At 40.3% G+C, this 15,289-nt stretch overlaps 1 non-coding gene across 1 annotated transcript; it reads left to right on the forward strand.

The window, feature by feature from the left end:
- The first annotated feature begins 12,137 nt into the window (after window positions 1-12,137).
- LOC120068605 (small nucleolar RNA R71) lies at window positions 12,138-12,244 on the forward strand. The gene has a single exon (XR_005479243.1). It is a non-coding gene; the product is annotated as a small nucleolar RNA R71 (small nucleolar RNA).
- The last annotated feature ends 3,045 nt before the right edge of the window (window positions 12,245-15,289 follow it).

The raw sequence follows: 15,289 nt of genomic DNA on the forward strand, positions 1-15,289 counted from the left end.
CTCATCCATCCATCTAATCCATCTAATCCGGCAAGCAAATCTCCACCCGAATCGGTGCCAAGAAGTTGGCGCTTGTTTGTATTTGTTCTATCTCTTTTCATCATTGTATTTCACCTTCTTTATCTTTTCATTCACACCATGTATCAAACGCTTAATAGATATATTTAATGTTTCGATTGCTTTCATATCCCATTTTTTGTCTACTTTCGTTCCTCCATTAATCACTTCCTCCATGATGTCTTCCTAATCCCCTGTTAGTTAATATGAATTAAACGAGTATTAACTTGTGTTCAAGAGATAAATGCATTTAGTTAAGGCATGCTAGACGACATCTTCACCTGTGAGAGCAGAAGTGAAGATGCCATTCTAATCTATCGAGAGAATGTTAGAAGAATGCGTTAACTAAAGGAATAGTACTTCCAGACATGGAAGCAACCTTGCGTTCATTATGTTCGTCTCTGTTTCACCACAGACATATGGGAGCGCAGCCGAGCACTGAAAGGTGTACAACAAGAGAAAAGCGGAACCGTACTTATAGCTTCAACACAATTAAGAAACTTGCACTGTTTGTATTAGTTATCTTTCTCTTTCTGTGTTGTACATAAGACTTGCCGCCACATTTTCTGTTCTTCGCATAACCTTCACAACTAGCCTGGACCTCAACATCTTGTATTATGAAGTCTGTATCTTGTATCATCTAGCTTAGGTTTACTGTACTTATTTTATTATCACATTTTTTTTGCTTCTTTCCTTTACTTTACCGCAATTTTATATACTTGTACAAAACACTCTTTAAATATTGAAAAACCCAGTCGCATATATCACAAACATACCACAATAACCTCAAATAGTCCCTGTGTTTGACCTTGGATCATACCAAGAAACTTGTGGTGGAATTACACTTGGTTCCAACGTAAGGAAACTTGTGACAACGCATGGCATACTATAAGAACATTCATAATTAACGCATATCTAGAAGTAATATCGCATCATAACAAGCATAGCATAGCATATCTTTTTAGCATCAATCCTAGCGTTCATTAACAATAGTTGTCACCAAAAAGCTGAGTGTACTTGTTATCGTTAGTGGCTTGTCAGCTTAATTCGGATTCGATCGTCATCATCTTTCTGTCCCATCGTGTTTAATTATGCCTTTCACTCAGATGTGCCCACCAAATTGCGGGAGGGAATGGTCTCATGAAATTAATACCCCACACGTCGAACAACTCAAGCTCCAAGATGGTGTTCATCGGCACTGCGTGTTTCCATGAAATGTTACCTTTGCGTTGGCACCGATCACACTTCATTACGTAGTCAGCTACATCCTTAAACAATGTTGGCCAAAAGAATCCACTATGTAAAACCTTGGCTGCGGTGCGCTGTCCTCCAAAGTGCCCACCATATGGTGAGTCGTGACATTGAGATAATATGCAATGTTGAGCAGCATTTGATACGCATAGTCGTAAAATCTGGTCTACCCCCCTTCTCTATAGATTTGGATCATCCCAATAATAATATCTGCATTCATGTTTGAGCTTCCTCTGTTGGTGGTAGGTATAATCTTCAGGAAATTGCTCGATAACTAGATAGTTGACTATGTTTGCATACCATGGTAATTCTTCAATATGGAAGAACTGCTCATCTGGGAACACTGCACTCACTTCTGACTCATCACGGTCAACCTCAGAGTTTTCCAATATGGACAAGTGATCCGCAACTTGATTCTTCGTCCCCTTTCGATCAATTATTTCTATGTAAAATTCTTGGAGGAGGAGAATCTATCTGATCAACCTCGGCTTCGCATCCTTCTTTTTCATTAAATACTTTATCACCGATTGATCAGTATGGATGAGTATCTTCGTTCCCAGTAGATATGCTCTAAATTTTTCCAGTGCAAAAATTACCGCAAGGAGCTCTTTATCTGTGGTGGTGTAATTGGTCTGAGCAGGATTTAATGTCTTACTCGCATATGCATTGGGATATAAGATTGTTTTTCTCTTTTGTGCCAAAGCTACTCCCATCGCATACCGCTTGCATCGCACATTAATTCAAAAGGAAGTGTCCAGTCAGGTGCAATTAACACAAGTGCGGTAATTAGTGCATTCTTCAAAATTCTGAATGCGTTGAGGCAATTGTTGTCAAAATCAAATTTTCTGTCAGCCTCCAACAACGCACTCAGTGGTTGTGTTATTTTCAAAAAGTCTTTGACAAAGCGTTTATAGAATCCAGCATGCCCAAGAAACTTCGTACAACATTCACGCTTGTTGAAGGTGGAAGTTTTTTAATTGCTTCTATTTTTGCTTTATCCACCTCCAACCTGTCCTGGGAAACTTTGTGCCCCAACACGATGCCCTCCTTAACCATAAAATGACATTTTTCCCAGTTAAGAACGAGATTCGTCTCTTCGTATCTTTTCAGTTTCTTCTCTAGGTTGACTAGACAGACTTCATAGGTGTGCCCATAGACAGAGAAGTCATCCATGAAGATTTCAATAGAGTTCTTAAGATAGTCTGAAAATATGGCCATCATGCACCTTTGGAATGTGCTTGGCGCATTACAGAGGCCAAATTGCATGCGGCGGAAAGCAAAGGTTCCATATGTGCAGGTGAATGTGGTCTTGTCCTGGTCTTCTGGAGCAATCATAATTTGGTTATACCCGACATAGCCATCCAGAAAGCAGTAAAAGTCATTTCCGGCTAGACTGTCTAGCATTGATCAATGAACGGTAGAAGGAAATGATCTTTCTTTGTGGCCGCATTCAGCTTGCGGTAGTCCATGCAAATGCGCCACTTAGTGATAGTTATTTGCAATATCAGCTCATTGTTTTCGTTCGGGACTATCGTCATGCCACCCTTTTTAGGCACATACTACACGAGGATGACCCACGTGCTATCTGCTATCGGATAAATAATGCCCGCATCTAACCATTTAATGATCTCTTTTTTAACGACCTCTTTCATTGCAGGGTTGAGTCTGCGCTGGTGTTCGATCATTGGCTTGTGGTTTTCTTCAAGACGAATTTGGTGCATACAGTACGCTGGGCTAATTCCTCGAATGTCGGCGAGCGTCCAGCTAATTGCTCGCACATGCTTCCTCAGAATGCTCATCAATGCATTCTCCTTGTCTTCGTTAAGTTCGGAGGAAATAATTACTGGCAGCTTCTCATTCTGCCCCAAAATGCGTACTTTAAGTGGTTCGGCAGGGTCTTTAATTCCATTGTTGGTGGTTCTACTAAGGACGGTTGCGTTGTTTTTTTTCTTCTTTTTTTGTTGGCTCTTCTTCTTGGTTTGTGATCATCTCTTCTTCCTTGCTTGTTTTTGTTATGATCGCATTACAGGCAACAATGGATGCCCTTGTATCCTCTTCTTTATTCTCTTTGTCAAACTTTTCTTCTTGAATCAAATTTTAGTCGTCGTCTGAGTCATGCAGGTCTTCTTCATTAGGAAACTTCATGGCACGGATTATGTTGAGCTTGAGGTTTTGTCCATTGATGCTCAAAGTGATCTCCCCTTTATGCACATCAATCTGGGCACGACCTGTTGATAAAAAATGGTCGCCCCAAGATGATGGGCACATCTTTGTCGACCTGAAGTTGGCTGGTAGGATAAATTTATCGATGGTGATCAGCACGTCCTTCACCTTCCCCTCTTAATGCACCAAAGATCTATCTGCAAGTTGGAGAGTCACGGTCATGGGTGCAAGTTGCCCCACATTCAGCTACTTAAAGATCGACAAAGGCATCAAGTTGATGCTGGCTCCAAGGTCATACAAGGCTTGCTCGATGTACAGTCCTCCTATGGAGTAAGGTATAGTAAAGCTCCCAGGATCGCTCATTTTCGGTGGAATTATTGACTTCGAACTTTGCGTTAAAGCATCGTGGAAAACTTACCAGTACCCCTTTTCTTGGTTACCATTTCCTTTAGAAACTTCACGTATGCAGGCATCTCTTCAATCGCTTCACTGAGTGGAATATTAATATGTAATTGTTTTAACATAGACAGAAAGTGTTGGTACTGTACCTCTTCGTTCTTTTTTCTTTCTGAGTCTTTATGGAAAAGGTGGTAACTGCACTCTCACGGTCCCCTTCTCTGTTGGTTGTGAGGGTGGATCAACTTCTAGCTCTATTGCTTCTTTTTCTCCTTCTTCTTCTTGTGTCACCGCAATTTCAGGTTCCAGCGCAATGGGAGCAATGTGAATAAGGTTCTTCTTTTCTCCCTCCACAGTTTTTCCACTCCGCAATGTCACAACCTGAATTGCTCTTTATCTGATCCCCTCGGATTGCATGGGAGTTCTGTTGAACTCGACAGAGCCCCTTGTGGTCTGTTTTTTAGCTCACTTGCAATCTGGTCCATTTGTAATTCGAGATTGCAGATGGACGTAGTCTGACTATGAAGCATAGTTTCGTTTTTCTCTATATATTGCTTCAATAGTCTTTCCAGGGAGGAGGATTGCAACGGTTACGAGCTACTGGCTTGATTGCTTGTCTGACCGTTATTGTGCAGGAAGAATCTAGGTGGCCTTTCTTCTTGTGCCACAGGTTGGAAATTCTACTGTTGATTCTTCCATGTAAAATTGGGGTGGTTTCTCTACCCAGGATTGTAGATATTCGATAATGGATTATTTTTCACAAAGTAAATAGACTGTGGATTCTGTGGGCATTCTTCCACTATGTGCCCATCACCGCAAGTCGCACACCTTGTGGTGTTTTGACTAATTGCAGTTATTTGCCCATTTTGCGATGTTGGATTGTTGATCGCAATTCCTTGAATTAAGTTCATCATTGCGGTCATCTAATTCTGTAGTGCAACATTACTTGCGTCGTTATCCTTGATTCTCAGTCTCTGATCACTCTCTCTCTAATCCTCATGGTTCTTAGAGATGCGATCCATGTTCTTAGCCTCATCACACGTTTTGTCAAGCAGACCACCGGCGGCTATGTAACGATAAAAATTAATCTTTCAGCATATGGACAATGTGAATATGAATCATACAAGCTCATGTCCCCAGCAACGGCGCCATAAACTTGTGCGAATATGAATTAAATGTTATGTCGTGTTATGTTTTGCATCGCTTATACACACTACTAATGGATGAATGTAATACAAGCTCGTGTTGCCATAAACTTGTGAGGATGAAAATGGAGTGTTATCTTTATCTATTGCGCTGATGAATGAATGAATGATGCTCTATATGCGGTCAAGTGATTTGCGATAAAGACATTTTATGCGATACTACGTTCTAAGTGTATGCGTTGATAGTGATATGCTCGTAGTATGAGATGAAGTAGTGCGTGTCACAAGTTTCCTTACGCTGAAACCAAGTATAATTCCAACACAAGTTTCTCAGAGTGATCCAAGGTCGAACATGGAGATTGTTGTAGTTAAATACGATACTTATGTGATACATGCGATCGGTTACAATAATGAATAAAGAATTTTTGTTTGTACAGAAATATAAATTGCGCTAAAAGTAAAAATGCATTGATAAAGTAAAATGCATTGTAAAGTAAAGATGCATTGATAAAGTAAATACCTAAACTACTATGATACATGATACATGATACAGGGGTCGAGGACTAGCTGTGAAGTTGTACAAAAGAATCGATGAATGAGATGGCAAGTCTTATGAATGAAGCAGAAAGATTGAGAGTAAAGAGTGAAAACATCGTAAGTTTGTCAATCGTGTTAAGGACGCAACTAAGGTTCTGCTTTCCCTTGGCGTACACCTTTCAGTGATCGGCCACGTTCCCATATGTCTATGGTGAAACAGAGATAAATGTGATGAATGCAAGGTTGTTTCCATCTCTGGAAATACTTCTCGCTTTAGTTAACGCATTCTTCCAACCTTCTCTTGATAGGCGGAATAACATCTTCACTTCTGCTTTCATAGGTGAAGATGCCATCAAGCATGCTTTAGCTAAACTTAATTGATTCCTTGAAATAGATTAACTCACTCGCTTAATTCTCGCTATTTACTCCAAGGATTAAGAACACATCATGGAGAAAATGGATGATAAATGTATGGAAAGAGACAGAGAGATGATGACGATGACGATGATAACATTTAATTCTAAAATTAAGCATTTGATACATGTTTATGAATGAGAGATTAAAGAAGATGAACACAGAAGATGAATTATCGAATAGAAACAAATATGGAAAGAGTGTCAACGTCTTGACACAGATCCCGATCGGAGACTTGTGCTTGTTGGCGTATGAATGTGGTGGAGAGGAAAGCTTCCCTCTCAGGCTTGCTTTCTCGGTAGAATTGATCTTTTGCACAGAGCATCAGCTTCGGGAATTGGAAGAATTCTTCGCTCGGAGACTCACCTCTTGGCCTTGTCTCATCGTTCTCCTGGATTTATTCTGTAAGTCGCTTTAGACCAGCCTCTCTTTACTTTCAGTATATCTCTGTATGTATATATCTTTTCTTGTTTTTCCTCTTCTTCTCTTTTTCTCCTTTCCTTAGCTTCTGCTATACTTTGGTAAAATTATGGGTCATTTGTTGACCCTTGCGGCGTATTCTTCTTGCGACACCGCATTTGAGGGGTGATGTCTGGATCCTCTCAGTCTTCAGTCGCAACCGTTCTGATATGTGTTGATGCCTCTTGAAGTTGCGCTAATTTTTTTTGTTGCGTTGACACCCCTTCATCAACCCTTTCGATGGTGGATTCTCCATCGATATCTAGGCTTTCAGCCCTCTTCCTCTTTTCTTCCTTCTTCAGGCACTTCTCTTCTCGTCTGCGCTCCCTTTTTTCACTTGACTTCTTTTCTTTCTTCTCCTTCTTTTCCTTCTTTGGTCGAGTTTCTTCATCTTCTCCTGCCCACTTTCCTTTGCTTTTTCTGTTCTTTTTCCCTTCAGCTGTTTCCGACAGCTTCTTCGCTTCCACCTCCTCCAAAGCAACCCTGATGGGTCCCTCATAAGATTCTGTTTGAACAGTTTGCTTAGGATCTGAAACGACTAGGGCGCTTCTCTGCAAAGATTCCGCCATCTTCTCCTCCGAAGGCAAGGTCTGATTAACAACTCCATCTTCGGGTAGCCCTCTCTCATTCTCCATATTGCTTAGGATGCTCCCAAACACTTCTCTATCGTTTCTTCTCTTCTTCTCGCTTTCTGATGACAGTGTTGGGAGTGGGGCACTCTCCGTGCTCAGCCTCTCTCGGATTTGGAGTGGTTTGTCTACAAAATTTTTTCACCGAGGTTTTTCGACGATTCTTTGGATGGGCTTCGGCTGGGCAGCGATGCGGCGGCTTGCTACGAGGAATGTCACTGCCCTTGAAGTTACTTGGGCTTCAGAAGGTGATGAAGGTAGGGAAGATGGATGTGAGGATTGCTCTGCCATGGTTCCGGTGAGTGATAGGGTTGGAAAATTCTTTGGGACTTAGAAAGAAAGTTCGAAGGTTTGGGTATGCAGAGGTTGCGCTTAGGGTTTTCTTGTTTGCAAAAGATTCAAATAGACTTTCTCAGACGAAGGAGGAGGGAATTTATAGGTTGGACCTTGATGGGCTCAACGCAAATTCTGCATCGCAGGCCTCGAGATACTCAAAAAGCCTACTCGTCGTGCTCCTTGCATTTATGAATTAGCAGAAAAAGACGTCCTTTCATCCGCTAAGTCATCATTTCCTTGGAAGTCTAAGCGATTGGACTACTCTCTTGCAAAAAGAATTTATCTTTTGTGTTTTATTGGGATGGGCGCAAGGTTATAGATCAACGCAATGCATCCATTAACGCAAATGCATATTTGCAAAGGACGGACAACAACGCATGCATTAGCACAAGACACCCCTCAACTCAGCACATTTTTGGAGGAGGGGCACACGATATTTCTACTGGCGCAACAATACCTCGACATAGTGCGCTTTTACTAAGGACGGGTGCAAAATACATACGTGTGCAACACACCCCTCAGTGCAATGCATTTGTGTAAGATGGACGCAAAGTGTATCTTATCAGCGCAAGATGCACCCATCATCGCAATGCATACCAAATGTTTATTAAAGTTTATTGTTATTATTATTTATTTATTTTATTTATTTATTTTTATTTTTTTCTCATCAACAACGCAAGTCGTGAACACTTTGCAGTGTTCATTTTCTTTTAGTCAGTCATTCATAGAGACTTAAGAACAATGCAACTAATGCAGAAAAGTAAGTAAATTAAACATGGCATGGAAATAGCACAATTGAATTAAATTGCAAGTAAATTCATAAAGCAGTAAAGGCTAATTTTAGAAAGCATTAAATAATGCAATGTAGAAAACAGTAAAGAAAAGCTGTAAAGAAAGCAATTAAACATAGATGTAGGGATGCTGATTGAATGAAATTTCTCACTATTACTGTAATCCACACCCCTACAGGCAGTCAAGCTTGCCTGTGCAATGTCATCAAGGATATTGTTCCTTCCCATGAGATCCCGGGGCTTCTGAGTTACTTGGCAGCATTCCCGGTGTTCTATTACGAAGCTTGACTGCCAATTGCCCGACTTGGATCTCTAAGTTCCTTATTGAAGATGATTGCGACTGCATGATAGCATCATTTTTCTCAATATATTGCTTGAGTAGGGACTCCAATGATGATGAATTCACAGAGGTGTTCGATGAGGACGGTTAGTGGCTTTTGATGACTCTAATTCTGATTCTGTGAAAAGATGGAGGATTTCCTCGATTCCTCGAATTGTTGTTCTGATGATTACTTTGGCCCCTTTGGTTGTGATTCCTTCCCCAACCGAAGTTAGGGTGATTCCACCAACCTGGATTGTAAGTGTTGTTGTAAAGGTTGTTTTGGATAGCAAACACTAACTGTGAGTTCGATGGGCACATCTCTGCAGCATGGCCCCCTCCGCATTGGACGCAACTTATTGTGGCCACTTGCGCCGACGCATTAGGTTGAACTGAACTTTGAGAGAGAGCACCTTGATTAATTTCCATTGTTTGAAGGAGAGAGGTCACCACGACCATTTGTTCAGCCAAGGTTGTCATTGTATCTGTAGGTACAATGGCGTTTTTTCAGTTCTTCTTCTCTCGGGGCCTCTTCCCCCATACTAGTCATCCATGTTTCGTGAAATGCGATCAAGGATGACCTTGGCTTCTGTATATGTCTTTTCCATGAATCCTCCTGCTGCGGAGGCATCAGCAATGGCTTGCTTTGATCGATTCAGGCGGTTATAAAATGTTTCCATCAGAACGCAATCGGGAATCCTGATATGCGAACAATTTTTCACCAATCTTTTGAAACGCACCCAAGCGGTGCTTAGAGTCTCATTATCCATCTGCTCGAAATTCAGCACATCCTTCCGTCTCCTTGCGTTGACGGCTGGAGGGAAGAATTTCTTCATGAACCGCTCCACTAACTGGTCTTATGACATGATTTCATTTGGCTCCAACGAATGAGCCCACCTCTTTTCCTCATCCCTAAGTGTGTACGGGAAGAGGTAAAGTCTAATTCCTTCATGGGTGACACCGGGGATGGAGAAAGTGTTGCACATCTCCACAAAGTTGGTTAGATGGGCGTGCGGGTCTTCACCTTGTAGACCTCCAAATTTCCCCTCATTTTGAATCATTTGGAGCATGACCGGCTTTATTTCAAAGCATGCGTTCTCCTCAACCATTGGCTGTGAAATACCGGGCGAGAAGCCGTAAAGATTTGACATCGCATAGTTTCTCATGGGGATATTGCGGTCAGCAACAAGAAAGATAAGGTCTTTCACTGCCCAATTTGCCCCTTGATTTCCTTCGGGCCTCTTATTATTGTTTGCCATATTTACTCTTCTTCGCCTGATTCTGTTCTGGTGTTCCCTCGCGCGAAAAGTACGCTAGATCTCTAGGTCCGCTTCGAATTCCTGATCAGTTCCAGTACTCATAAACCGTCAGCCTGCTCTTCGCGATAACAGACAGTACAGTAGATATCAGTCCTGCAAAATACCACAAAAGTATTCAACACTAACCGGTACCAATCCTCGACAATGGCGCCATAAACTTGTAACGATAAAAATTAATCTTTCAGCATATGGACAATGTGAATACGAATCATACAAGCTCATGTCCTTGATAATGGCACCATAAACTTGTGCGAATACGAATAAAATGTTATGTTGTGTTATGTTTTGTATCGTTTATACACACTACTAATGGATGAATGTAATACAAGCTCATGTTGCCATAAACTTGTGAGGATAAAAATGGAGTGTTATCTTTATTTATTGTGCTGATGAATGAATGAATGATGCTCTATATGCACTCAAGTGATTTACGATAAAGACATTTTATGCCATACTACATTCTAAGTGTATGCATTGATAAGGATATGCTCGTAGTATGCGATGAAGTAGTGAGTGTCACAAGTTTCCTTGCGATGAAACCAAGTATAATTCCAACGCAAGTTTCTCAGAGTGATCCGAGGTCGAACACGGGGATTGTTGTAGTTAAATGCGATACTTATGTGATACATGTGACCAGTTACAATAATGAATAAAGAATTTTTGTTTGTACAGAAATATAAATTGTGCTAAAAGTAAAAATGCGTTGATAAAGTAAAATGTGTTGTAAAGTAAAGATGCGTTGATAAAGTAAATTCCTAAACTACTATGATACATGATACATGATACAGGGGTCAAGAACTACCTTTGAAGTTGTACAAAAGAATCGATGAATGCGATGGCAAGTCTTATGAATGAAGCAGAAAGAGAATGAGTAAAGAGTGAAAACATCGCAAGTTCGTCAATCGTGTTAAGGACGCAACTAAGATTCTGCTTTCCCTTGGCATACACTTTTCAGTGATCGGCCGCGTTCCCATATGTCTATGGTGAAACAGAGATAAACGTCATGAACGTAAGGTTATTTCCATCACTGGAAATACTTCTCGCTTTAGTTAACGCATTCTTCCAATCTTCTCTCGATAAGCGGAATAACATCTTCACTTCTGCTCTCATAGGTGAAGATGCCGTCGAGCATGCTTTAGCTAAACTTAATTGATTCCTTGACACAGATTAACTCACTCGCGTAATTCTCGCTATTTACTCCAGGGATTAAGAACACATCATGTAGAAAATGGATGATAAATGTACGGAAAAAGACAAGAGATGATAACGATGATGATGATAACATTTAATTCTAAAATTAAGCGTTTAATACATTTTGTGAATGAGAGATTAAAGAAGATGAAAATAGAAGATGAATTATCAAATAGAAACAAATACGAAAAGAGTGTCAACGTCTTAACACAGATCCCGATTGGAGACTTGTGCTTGCCGGCGTATGAATGTGGTGGAGAGGAAAGCTTCCTTCTCAGGCTTGCTTTCCCGGTAGAATTGATCTTTTGCACAAAGCATCAGCTTTGGGAATTGAAAGAATTCTTTGCTCGGAGACTCATCTCTTGGCCTTGTCTCGTCGTTCTCCCGGATTTACTCTGTAAGTCGCTTCAGACCAACCTCTCTCTCCTTTCAGTATATCTCTGTATGTATATATCCCCAGTATCTGTATATATTTTCAACGAATTTGAATAAGCTATTTATAGGCAAGACCTTGGCTATTTGAATTTTTTGTCCCCACTGTTTAATTATGGTAGTTCCTGCAATGGCGGAATGGATAATTCCTTTCTGTTTCACGATCAATCCGTCAGAATTGCACAACTAAAAGTTGTACACTTGTAGAATTGTCCGCGAATGCATTGCTCTTCACATCTTCGATCTATCGCCACATGCGATGTTGTTTTTTATTACCGCATGCGGCTGAAATGCGTTGATCGCTAAAGCTCTTGGTCGATTGTCGCATGCGCCGTGATTGTGTTGATCATCTCTTCGTTCTTGATTGATGGGCGCATGCGATGTAGATGCGTTGTACATTTTATCTTCGAGACATTAACGCATGCGGTAACTTATTTCCTGTAAAACAGAAACCGAAACATTATATTTCGCCATAGCAATGGTTTTAATGGGTGAGTTTACGAAATTTCATAATTTTCGTATTTCTTAGCCAATTTGTATACTATCGACGCAACTTTTCTCTCTTTTTGCCGCAATATCTAAATAAAATAGTATAAATAACTTGTATTTCTACATGTTATTAGGCTGCTGCATTGGCAGCAGTCTCGGAAGCGGGATTTAAACCATGATAAAAGATTTCCATATGAAGGTAGTCTAGCAATCCATTGTGTGGACAGTCCCTGACCAACCTCTTAAACCTCACCCAGGCATCACTGAGTGTTTCGTCCATGTCTTGTTCAAAATTAGTCATGAGTTTCCTTCGTCTAGCATTCTTAGTAGGTGGAAAATATTCTTCATAAATTTCTCTACGACCTGTTCCCATGAAGTGATCTCTCCTGGCTCGAGGGAATACACCCATTTTCTTGCCTAATCACAAAGAGAATGGATGAATTAAAAATAATGTTTTACTATATCGCTTATGCACTACTGATGAATGATGATGAATAATTCAAGTTATTATCCCCGGCAATGGCGCCAAAAACTTGTAATATTAAATTTGTAAATCTTTATCTATATCTATTATTATGCGCTAATGAATGAAATTGATGATGCTATATGTGCCCAAGTGCTTTGGGATAAAGACATGTGCGATTCTACATTCTAGGTGTATGCGATGATGATAATATACTTCGTAGTATGCATTCGTACAGTGCATGTCACAAGTTTTCTTATGTTGGAACCAAGTATAATTCCAACGCAAATTTCTCAGATTGACCTGAGGTCGAACACAGGGATTGTTGTTGTTATTTCAATACTAATGTGGTAAATGCGACCTGTTTATCATAGAGAATAAAGAATTGTGTTTGCAGAAAATTAAATTGCGATGAAAGTAAATTGCTCTAAATAAATTGCGTTAAAGTAAAATGCGATGGTAAGTAAATGACTAAACTGATAATGATAAACGGTGAGAACTGGCTGTGATGTTGTACAAAAGAATCTAATGAATGCGGTGGCAGGTCTTGTTAATGAATAAGAAAAAGAATGAGTTGAGGGAAATGATATTGCAAGTTCGTCCATTTCGTTAAGGACGCAACTAAGGTTTTGCTTTCCCTTGGCTTATACCTTTCAGTGATCGGCCGAGTTCCCATATGTCTATGGTGAAACAGAGATGAACGTAATGAACGCAAGGTTGTTTCCATCTCTGGAAATACTTCTCGCTTTCATTAACGCATTCTTCAAACCTTCTCTCGATAGGCAGAATAACATCTTCACTTCTGCTCTCACAGATTAAGATGTCGTCGAGCATGCTTTAGTTAAACTTAGCCGACTACCTTAACAAGGATTAACTCATTCGCTTAATCCTTCCCCTTTTCCCAGGGGATTAATGACACATGATGGAAAAAATGGATGATAAATGTGTGGAAAAGAACAGAGAGATGATAATGATTACGATAATGATATTTAAATCTAAAGTTCAGAATTTGATACATGATTGTGAATGTAATATTTAAGAAGGTTGAACACAGTAGATGAATGAAAGAATGGAAACAAATACAGAAAGAGTGTCAATATCTTCACACAGATCCCGATCGAAGATGTTGTTCTTGCCGGCATGTGGATAAAATGGAGTGGAAAGCTTCCCTCTCAGGCTTGCTTTCCAGGTAGAAGTGATCTCTTGCACAGAGCTTCTTCTTCGGGAATGGAAAGAATTTATTACTTAGAGACTCACCTTTCAGCCTTGTTTCGTTGTTCTCCTGAATTTTCTCTGTAATGTCTCTTAAGACAAACCTTCTTAACATTGAATTCGAGGAAGCTATTTATAGACCTTGGCTCTTTGTATTGGTGGTCTCACTTTGTAATTCTGATAATTCCTGCCATGGCGTAGTGGAAATGTCCGCTCTGCTCCACGATCAATCTGTCAGAATCGTACAATAGAAAGTTGTACACATCAGAAGTCCTTGCGAATGTGTTATTCTTCACATTTTTGATCGATCGCCACATGCGGTGTAGTTGTTTTGAATTATCGCATGCGGTGGAAATGCGTTGATCGCTTGAATCCATGATCGATCGTCGCATATGCTGCAATTGCTTTAATCTTTTTCGATCTTGATCGATTGTCGCATGCTGTGTAGATCGAGAAATTAACGCATGGGGTGACCTATTTCCTGCAAAACAAAGGCTTGGACATTTCATTTTGCCATCGCAATGGGGTTAGCAACTCAAATAATTGTTGGTTTTGTTTGTTGCGGTAATGAAAATAAACAAATGTGGCGGAGTTCGAAAAGAATTGACAAATGAAAGATGCGATGAGTATGCGGTGAACGGGTTGAGAAGGGTTTCGACTAACAGTTCCTAAGATGCGTTCATGCTTTGCGATCATACAACACACATACAATAGTAAATCATCTCTCGATATGAATGCTACGGCTTCTAATGTTAGAACGCATGCGATATATGCGATAAGTCTATAGGACCTACACATAAGCCTCTATTCTTATTTATGCAATGACAAAAGGACACACACACAAATAAGGCGACCACATAATATCATTCCTATCTCTAGGATGTATGCGATGGAGGTTGGCAAACAGAGCTTATCTCTAAGTCCCTATCTTCTGTTTATGTAGTTCTAATCTTGCTCTCTCGAGTCTAGATTCTAACCTAGCTCTCTCAAGTCTTAGGTTCTTTCTTTAGACTCTCTTCCGAGTAGCTCTAAAGGGATGTTTGGCACAACATAAAACAAGATAATCGCAATCAATGAACATCCTAGGCCATGTTAGTTTAGTTCTTCTCAACACATTCAACAAGTTTAGCTACTCATGCGTGCTAAGTGAGTGAACAGATGTAGAATAAGAATTTCCATTGTATGAATATAAAGATGAAGTACAAAATAACAATGCAAGAATAGATTAAAGAGCCTGGTAGCAATCTCTTGCTTCCCAGGCTTTTACACTGTCTTTCTAGTCTTGTTCAAAAGATAATCTCGCTCTCACGAGAGTCGGCCCGCTCTCTGTTTTTATGCCTCCGGGTTCTCTCTCGAGTTGCCATGAGCAATCTTCCGGCATCTCAACTCCTCGCTTACTCCGCCTTAAAAATAAAAGAAAACTATGAACACAGCTAAAGCTCCTAAATCGGTGAACATGTGAACTTGATAACCCCTTTTCTGAAGGATGCCTTCGGTATTTATAGAGATTCCAAGGTGAAAGGCAGTTTCTCTCTTATGATTGCACAGATGGGATGAATTTAATTCTCTGACTGATGCACCGAATATTTGTCACCGAAAAGCTGAGTGTACTTGTTATTGTTAGCGGATTATCGGCTTAATTTGGATTCGACCGTCATCAGCTTTCTGTCCTATCGTGTTTAATTA

This window comes from Benincasa hispida, chromosome 12 (assembly GCF_027475165.1).
Source record: "Benincasa hispida cultivar pf3 chromosome 12, pf3_genome.v1.1, whole genome shotgun sequence".
Taxonomy (NCBI): domain Eukaryota; kingdom Viridiplantae; phylum Streptophyta; class Magnoliopsida; order Cucurbitales; family Cucurbitaceae; genus Benincasa; species Benincasa hispida.